General features: G+C 41.4%; 1 long non-coding RNA gene across 1 annotated transcript; it reads left to right on the top strand.

The window, feature by feature from the left end:
- The first annotated feature begins 443 nt into the window (after positions 1-443).
- LOC115124229 (uncharacterized) lies at positions 444-7,207 on the top strand. Its single transcript, XR_010459824.1, has 2 exons — positions 444-717; positions 4,454-7,207. It is a non-coding gene; the product is annotated as an uncharacterized LOC115124229 (long non-coding RNA).
- Positions 7,208-9,654: the final 2,447 nt, after the last annotated feature.

Raw genomic sequence — 9,654 nt, 5'->3', positions numbered from 1 at the left:
GACAATTCGAAGAGAGAAAAATAAGTTACATGATACATCAAGGGATTTAAAACGAACGACGTGAAGGGATCATAAGAATTATTGGGTGTCATTGTAGGAGTAAATGTTTGGGTTAAGGTGATTTCCCTGTTCCCAGAGACAAGGCATTTTTAAGGCGAGCACTCACTAATGCTGGTCTGAGTTGTAATTAGACAAGTGAATAACGTATTGGGAATAGAGTTGTAATTAAAATACTAAGTCAAAGACGAGACAGGTATTTAGAGCAAAATGGATTCTAAATGATAACAAAGAGACAGTTATGGTTTATGCCCATCGAAAAGCTTTTATAAAATTGGCGAATTTAGAGATGTTGGTTGGGGTGGTAAATTATAATTCAGGATTAGAACAGATGTGATAAATTAGGTTTGGTTAATCGAACAAGAATTATTTACAATCCATTTGAAGTTGCTACGAATTGGCAGGTTGAGCGCTTGATGATGACGTCACTAGCGCGACACTTTTGTCACCAGAGACTGGGAATAACGGAGCAAACTGTATGGCTATTAGTGTGTGTATCGAGGCTTCGAGTAACCTTTCAGAAGTTGAGATAAAAGTGTTTTGTTTATTTGTTTATTGGTTATAGTCAATTTTTGGGTTTGATTTAACTTAGTTGAACAGTGTGTTCTGGCGGGTTTAGGTAGAACTCTTTGTTCCGGAACGGATGAAAGTTACCCATAAGTAAGTAAATTAACCACTTAGTCCTATAGGGGCAGTATTTCATTTTTGGATAAAAAGACGTGCCCGTTTTAAGCTCAATATTTTGTCACGAAAAGATGCTCGAATATGCTTGGAATTGATAGTTTTGGAAAGAAGACACTCTGACGTTTCCAGAACTGCAAAGATTTTCACTGTGAGTGCCCTAGAACAAATGCTTCGGGCAAAACCAAGATGTTTGACCGACCAGGAAATGAACAGGATTTCTGAGGCTACGTTTTCCATGATCGCCTTATATGGCTGTGAATGCGACAGGAATGAACGGACACTTTCTCTTGTTTCCCCAAGGTCTCTGCAGCATTGTGACGTATTTGTAGGCATATCATTGGAAGATTGACCATAAGAGACTACAATTGCCAAGTGTCCCTCTTGGTGTCTGCGTGGCATTTGGTGCGCAAAACTCAGCTCCCAGTATTTTTCCATGCGAATCTCAGAACAAACCAGGCTACAAGGACGGTGCTTTCAATGGAGAGATATATGACAAACCACCTTCAGGATTGATTCAAACAACGTTTTCCATGTTTCAGTCGATATTATGGAGTTATTTCGGAAAAAAGTTTGACGTGTAGGTGACTGAATTTTCGGTTAGTTTCGGTAGCCAAATGCATAGTAACAAAACGGAACGATGTGTCCTACACAAAGAATCTTTCAGGAAAAACTGGACATCTGCTATGTAACTGAGAGTCTCCTCATTGAAACATCTGAAGTTCTTCCAAGGTAAATTATTTGATTTGATTCCTTGGCTGGTTTTTGTGAATATGTTGCGTGCTAAATGCTAACGCTAAATGCTAAGCTAGCTATCACCACTCTTACACAAATTATTGATTTTCTCTGGTTCAAAAGCATATTTTGAAAATCTGAGACGACAGGATTGTTAAGAAAAGGATAAGCTTGAGAGCATGCATATTTATTTCATTTCATTTGCGATTTTTAGAAATCGCTAACGTTGCGTTATGGTAATGAGCTTGAGGCTGTATTTACGCTACCGCATGCGGGGGGGGGGGGGGGGGGGCGGACTATCAGGTTAAAAGAGCCATGAGGGAATGCAAATGCATATTTATTAAATATCGGGGATTAAATTACGGATTCCTTACACTGCGAAATGTACGACATTTGCGGCAGAGAGAAAAAGTAATGCATTGGATAATAATGTTATCGGGTTAATTGTATCTAAAGGTAGCATGGTCATTTAAGTAAACATATTCGTAGACGATGTTTAAAACTTATGATTAATGATTTGAGTCAAAGGGAATTATCATTAGGTTTTAGTTATAGTTCACTTATTGAGTTTCTGATTCGAGGTAGCATTAGTGAATGATAGTTAGGGATGTGGTGGCTCACTTTTAGAGGCCTCCTGGGATTATAATTTTGGGGGAGAGTGCAGCTTTAAACGACCAAATTGAAAAAGGTCTGCAAATTATATATATAAAACAACTGTTAGAACGATTTGTTTTAGTGCAAGGAGATTTTAAAGAGGCACGCTCACATATGGAACCTTATGAGATGTTTTTTTATGGGTTTGAATCATACAGGTGACTATTTCTATTGTAAGGATAAAGGGATCTTTATGTCTAATATGGTATGGCCTTTTGACCTTATCATGACTGGCTTCTGAGGTCTGATCAGCCTCAGGGGAGAGTCATTTGTATAATGAATGGAGTCATATTGAGTTACTAGTTTTAAGGTAAATTCATTAGAAATGAAGCAGTTTTGGTTGAGGGTTTAGAATTACTGTTTGAACCGCAAATGAGAAAGTGGTTCAGGATTCTGTCTTATAACATTAGCTGTGAAGTTTTTTTTTTTGGGATGGGCTATTAGGGAGTTGGTATTGTAACAGAGAGAAAGTCATATTCATCATTGAGAATAAATAGGGGAAGATAACATATTTTGAGCCAACAGGGCAGGGAAGGAATTTAGGTATTTTTATTTGATTTTAACACCCGTGTACAGGAGTGTCAAAAGACGGGGGACATTACCTGTGTAATGGGGGAGGGTGTCCGTATGGGGATTACATGATAACCAACTTGGGACAGTTCTGGGACTGGAGAAGAGGATATCTTTATGGCATGGGGGATCCCACAAAGGTGGATAGGTTTTCCATGATATAACCTTTTTTCCATGATAACCTGGGAGCACTGTTGAACTTTGTAAAGGTGATGAAATCCTACTAACCATCAAAACTATTAAGCTCTCTGATGCAGGCACTTACACCCTCGGACTACAAAGGACGAGGACAGACATGATGGGTGTGTTTTCTATTAAGGTACTGCCAAAACCAGAGGTCTCAGACGAACCGGACACACTCCTCTACCACCACTGTGTTAAAAATACCATTCAGGTAATTAATGTTAGACTATTCAGCTATTGATCAATTAGACACGGAGACTGGTTTTGACAATTTGTGGCTGTCTTATACAGAATAGACTTGCTTAGAATATGCTTCTTGCTAGTCAGGGGGGAGTCTGCAAGATGTTCGGTGAACAATGTTGTACGTATATCCCTAATAACACCAGTCCAGATGGTAGTATATCTAAGGGCCTTAAATGGGCTTGATGCACTATCTGCTGAGATGAGGACCATGGCGGGGGTAGAGGAGTCTGACTGTCCACCTGGTTGGGAGACTGGTTTGGTATGTATACTGGTATGGTGGTTACTGGATTTCTGACCCTAATTCTTGTATTATTTGTTATTGATGTGATGTGCTGCTTGCATCATACCGTGTTTTAAGAAGTCTGTTACAGATGTGGTGAAGGCTTCAGGCATGATGCCTTTGCTTGATGCTCCAGTTGGAGAGGCTGAGGTGAAGCATGCTTTGAGGGGGATAAGACTGACTGAGGATGACCCATGTATGTTTGTTCTCCCTGTCGTGAAGGGTGGCATGGTGCCCACCTGGTGCTGGATAAGAATAGCTGAGAGGACCAGATGGGTTATAAGAATGCTTTGTTCTGCTTTACTCTGTTTTACAGGACAAAAGTTTTATTCCACACTTTGCAACACATTAAATCCATGTTATTGTCAGATAGAATACTGAGGGTCCCCAAGGAGAGGGCTTGTTAGTGTAGGAAGGATTTTTAATATGGTTAGCATTTATTAGATTATACGTTTTTAAATAGTATTATATTTAACAGGAATATAGGACATCTATGAGGAGTTAGGATTATTGTTAGGATTAAGATAGATTGATTAAGGAATTTGGAGAAAAGCCGCTCATAGATATGTTTTTTTTTCTAAAAAAGGGTCCATGGGTTTGGATGGAGCCAAATAGTAAGGGACATGTAGTTCAAATTTGGAAAACATGAGAAACATACAGAGGAGCCCTCCCCCGCACTGCAGAGACCTTGAAGGTTGGAGAACAGAGAAGCTTTAGAAGGGGGGCCAGGACGAGCAAAGATAACATAGTGGGTAGATAAGTTACTGAGTGGAGACAAAAGTGAGAATTGGACATGTGGAGAATGAAAGGGACACTCCTAAATGGAATTTCAGACATAAGGATAATTCACTAAATCTTATCTAAGTCATTGTATAAGAATAAGGCAAGGTTGTTACCTGGGCAGAGCCAGGTAACAAAAGGGGGATGGGTAAATAGTGTTCTAGAATAGGATGTGACCTACGGGATAATTAACTAATAAACAATTTTTTTTTGTTAATTGGTTTGACGAATAAGAAACTGTTTTATTAACCAAACCTGTATGGTCAAAAGTTTTATGCCCAGCAGGAGAACTACAGAGGGAGGTGGCCCACGAGATTCAACCAGGAGACTGGATCTGGATCCAATCACTAAAGAAAAAAAACTGGAAGCAGCCTCGGTGGGAGGGACCATTCCAAGTACTACTGGTGACTGCCTTCGCTGTGAGATTAGCCGAAAGAGCTACCTGGGTACATATCACACATTGTAAGAGGGTAAGTCACTCTAGCACTGTCGGACGTACACAGGGGTAGGAGAGGAACCGTGACCCATATGGAACGGGGGTCAAACTCCTTCTGAAGATTCCCTATACCCGACCTTTCCCCAGCTGTGAGCGTTCATAGAAGTGAAGTGATGGCTTGGCCTCTGGCTGTTGATATGTTCTCGGGGAGAGGGTGGGGCTTCACGTGCGCACTGACCATCCTGAGCTGTTTTATTGTGGGGGCCATATTCCTGGTTCACCATGATCCCCCGGAAAGTGCCAAAGAGGATAATTTGACTCATGTGCTAGATGAGGGAAATGGGATGTTACCTAAGATTCTCAGAAGGTCACTGAAACAAAATAGTAAGGAAGTGAGGGTGGAATTGGGCAAGGATCTCTCAGTAGAATTTTGTGTAGATCAATTGGGGTCATTCACCCCTTGGCAGTCTAGAACCACGGGACTCTATGGGAAGTATTTGTGTAAATCACCATATTGATCGTGGACAGGTCATAGCTCACACTGAAAGGGATGGCTACGTAAACCCATACACTCAATTTGGGACCAGGTGGAGTATAGTAAGGGTTGGCGTTTTGGACTTTGTTCCTGAACAGAGGAAGTATTGTATAAAGGTACGAATAGTTCAGACCAAAGACCTCAAAGAAGTTATAGAAGTGGAGACTGGGTTTGGGGAGTCCAACTTATGGTTGGAATGGATTCAATATACGGCCAGATCAGTGGCTAAAGAAGAATGTTATGTCTGTGCGAACGCTAAACCCCAGTTAACAACTATCCCTTTTCCACTGAACGGAATTAATTCCCCTAAGGGAATGGCATGTATGGTAAAGCTGTTCATGAAAGCAGGAATGCCAAATAATGACAGTTGTATTGATTTGCACTATTTATATCCCCAGGAACCAAGTTGGTACAGAGAATATGACCACTGACGAGACCATGTCTGAATTGACAGGCTGGTTGAACTCTGGGGACTTCAATAAAATAAAATGGGCCAGTGTCGACATCTGGTGGTTGTGCGGGGGAATGAGTTTGTGCGGTATTGCCGACTGATTGGACTGGACTATGTGCTTTAGTACATTTAGGAATGCCTTTTACACTCATACAACACCAAGACATGAAGTTAGCCAAAACGAGAGAGAAGAGATGCTCCATCTAGGTCTTTTGGCGAAAGAGTATATATTGATAACATTGGGGTTCCACGAGGTGTGCCGGATGAGTTCAAGGCAAGAAATCAGATACTGGCAGGATTAGAGTGGTCTACTCTCAATAAGAATGTAGACTGGATTAATTATAGTTACCATAAGGGTTATTAAAGGGTTTGTAGAACAGACTGAAGCAATCAGCTGGAAGACCTGACAGAATAGAATTGCATTAGATAAAAGGAGGAAGTGGGCGTGGTAATCAGGACCGTGTCTTACATCCCAGGTAGCACAGCTCCGGACGAATCAGTGCCCGAAGCCTCAGCTGGTTTGACCACCCTGGCTCACGGGTTGGCAGAAACTCTGGGGTGGATAATTCTCTGAACTAAATTGGGTAGACAGTATTTATGGAAAAATGTGGTGTTTTGGGCTGTATCTACCTGTATGACTGTTTTAATTTTATGTGGCTGTTGTCTAATTCCCTGTGTGCGAGGCCTTGTTTCCAATACTCTGGAAAGATCAATGACACTACAGATGGTGCGTTATGGGCCGATTCCAGGTTCTGACCCATGGAGGACTGAAGGCATGTCTACAGAGGAAGTGGACGAATCCGGATCTGTCATTTGTGGGGAATTTATGTTTGATGAGGCTAGTGTTGAGATGAAGGGGAATTAGATTGTAATTGGTTTCCATGATTAAACTGTTTTTTTAATGAAGGTCGTGACGAAAGTCCGGAGGGAAGGGTTATGATTCTGATGTAGGTTTAAAAACAGTTGGAGTTAAGGTTAGAATTGATTGATGAAATGTGACGAGTTGGATAAACATTTATAATTGATTTGTTGATTATTTGTCTATTCATATGATAATCTGATAAACCTCTATAAAAAGGTTAGTTAAGTTCGTTTATACTTTCATTTTTTATGATTAAATAAAACTAGATGTAGAATTGAATGTATAATATTTGATCAAAGGGAGGATTGATAGAGGAAAATATAGTTTAGATGATCAATTATGTATACATTAATGATTAGAATCATTTATTCTAATACTATTATGTTATGATTTGAAAAGTATGGGTTTTTAGTTGAACTGTTACTGAAAATGTAAGCAGAAATGAATTGTGTCTGTGTCTCCTGGGAAAGTTTAAGAAGGAGGGATAAGATAGTTTTTCAAACAGATAAGAATGTTTTGGTTGGATTCCATTAGTGGAGAGAAGTATATCCTTTAGACAGGTTGGAATGTAGTTTATGAGGGGAGTGAAACTATCTCCAGGACCGAATACTACGCCATTGTAAGGCTGGGAGAGGGTGTGAAACTGATGACGTCATTTTATGTCTTCTTTCTTTAAAATGTAATGTTCTTTGTATTTTGGGTCAGTACTCATCAAGAATAAATGCTGAACTTGTTTTTAAGACTGGTCTCTTGCTAATTCATGCAAATGATAAACTTACAACTTATCATGAATTAGAAATGAGTGTGAATTGAATTGGTTTTGGCAACAAAACATAAAGGGATTTAGAATTCCTCTATCAGATACTAACCTTATAGGACTATGGGCTAGGATTACATGTGCATTGATGTCAGAGTGATTAGAGGCACAATGGAGAGTTGACTACCAGGCAATTATCAAGTTTGGTAGTCTACTAATGACCATCAGCAGCATCAGAGCTTGGAGAAGACTAATCAACGTGACGAAACATTCACGTGGAATTTGACTGCCTTCACGACTCGTGACCACCGGTGTGGCGGTAATACGGTCACCACAACAGACCTATCGGAAAGTATGAAATATATATTTTAGTTGGCCTTGCTGTTATGATTTTAGTTGGCCTTGCTGTTATGATTTTAGTTGGCCTTGCTGTTATGATTTTAGTTGGCCTTGCTGTTAGGATTTTACTTGGCCTTGCTGTTAGGATTTTACTTGGCCTTGCTGTTTTCTGTTTTCCTTTGTCTTTCTCTTTTTTACTCTTTTGTTCATTTTGTTGATTGTTGGTACATTGGGGGGTGGGGAATGGAATTGTTTGTAAAAATTATTATTATTATTATTTTCAATATTTGTATTTTGTTTTTATGAATAAATAAAAACATTTCACAAGGCTTGTGAGCAAAGGGAAGGCGGCAAACCTCAGCCTCTTATCGTGTGAGTCGTGTTCTTGCTTAAAAAATATTTAAAAGATGGGGAGATGATCAAGGAAGCATTTATTGAGGCTGCAGACTTGCTATTGGGGATTTTAAGAATAAGACTGAAATTATGGCTGCCATCAATGACATTCAGTTGTCCAGAAATACGATGACAAGAAGATGTGAGAGTGCATGTTACGTGGAGCAAGTCCAGAGTTTGACAGTCATTTCACTGACTTTGAATCACTTGAGCCTATTGCCACTTATGTGCCTTCCGTTTGGCACAGACATAAATGTGGAAGTCTTAGCCTACAAAATGGGACCACTTTTTCAGTTGGACACAACTATAGCAGAAACCGAAATTCTCCCCTTTCAAAATGACATTCAGCTGAAATCCAGGGCAACCACTGAGATGAAGGAAGAGTTCTGGGAGCTACTGCTAGAGGAGAAGTATCCTGCCACGACTCCTACCGAAGGTGGCTCCTCTTCCCGTTCGGGTGGCGCTCGGTGGTCGTCGTCAGCCAGTCCGCCTGCTCTTTGTGCGGGATTGTTCTATGTGCACTTGTCGTAGACGCATGTATGTCACGGCTGTTTGTGTACGTGAGCTGTTGTTTGGATACAGTTTAGTTCCCCTGTGGTTCGGGGCTGTTTTAGTTCCCCTGTGGTTCGGGGCTGTTTTAGTTCCCCTGTGGTTTGGGGCTGTTTTAGTTCCCCTATGGTTTGGGGCTGTTTTAGTTCCCCTGTGGTTTGGGGCTGTTTTAGTTCCCCTGTGGTTCGGGGCTGTTTTAGTTCCCCTGTGGTTCGGGGCTGTTTTAGTTCCCCTGTGGTTCGGGGCTGTTTTAGTTCCCCTGTGGTTTGGGGCTGTTTTAGTTCCCCTGTGGTTCGGGGCTGTTTTAGTTCCCCTGTGGTTTGGGGCTGTTTTAGTTCCCTGTGGTTTGGGGCTGTTTTAGTTCCCCTGTGGTTCGGGGCTGTTTTAGTTCCCCTGTGGTTCGGGGCTGTTTTAGTTCCCCTGTGGTTCGGGGCTGTTTTAGTTCCCCTGTGGTTCGGGGCTGTTTTAGTTCCCCTGTGGTTTGGGGCTGTTTTAGTTCCCCTGTGGTTTGGGGCTGTTTTAGTTCCCCTGTGGTTTGGGGCTGTTTTAGTTCCCCTGTGGTTCGGGGCTGTTTTAGTTCCCCTGTGGTTCGGGGCTGTTTTAGTTCCCCTGTGGTTTGGGGCTGTTTTAGTTCCCCTGTGGTTTGGGGCTGTTTTAGTTCCCCTGTGGTTTGGGGCTGTTTTAGTTCCCCTGTGGTTCGGGGTATTTGTGTTTAGTGGCGTCTGCTTTTTCACCTGGTCGGTGTATTAAAGACGTGCCTACTCAGAACTCTCTGTCTCCTGCGTCTGACTCCTTCCTCCACTACACCCCGGACATTACATATCCCAACATAAGAAGATGTGCTCTCAACTTATCAACCCTTTTTGGATCAACCTACCTCTGTGAGTCTGCATTTTCTCACATGAAGATAATGAAGTCCAAGTACCGATCTACTTTGACTGATGACCATGAGACTTGCTACAAGCTGCTACAGCCCTGACAAAAAAAAACGACTTGCCTCCACCCAATGCCAAAAGTCACACTAAGGTAGGAAATGAAATTAGTTGCACTTATTGGAAAACATGTTATTGGTCCACATTATATTTGGGTGTCAAATAGGTGTCATAGCAACAGGTCCATACTCAGTGGTGTGTTGCGTTTCATACAGTT

This window comes from Oncorhynchus nerka, linkage group LG18 (assembly GCF_034236695.1).
Source record: "Oncorhynchus nerka isolate Pitt River linkage group LG18, Oner_Uvic_2.0, whole genome shotgun sequence".
In the NCBI taxonomy this organism is placed as follows: Eukaryota; Metazoa; Chordata; class Actinopteri; order Salmoniformes; family Salmonidae; genus Oncorhynchus; species Oncorhynchus nerka.
Note: the sequence above shows the minus strand (reverse complement) of the source record. Positions and strands in the feature narration are given on the sequence as shown.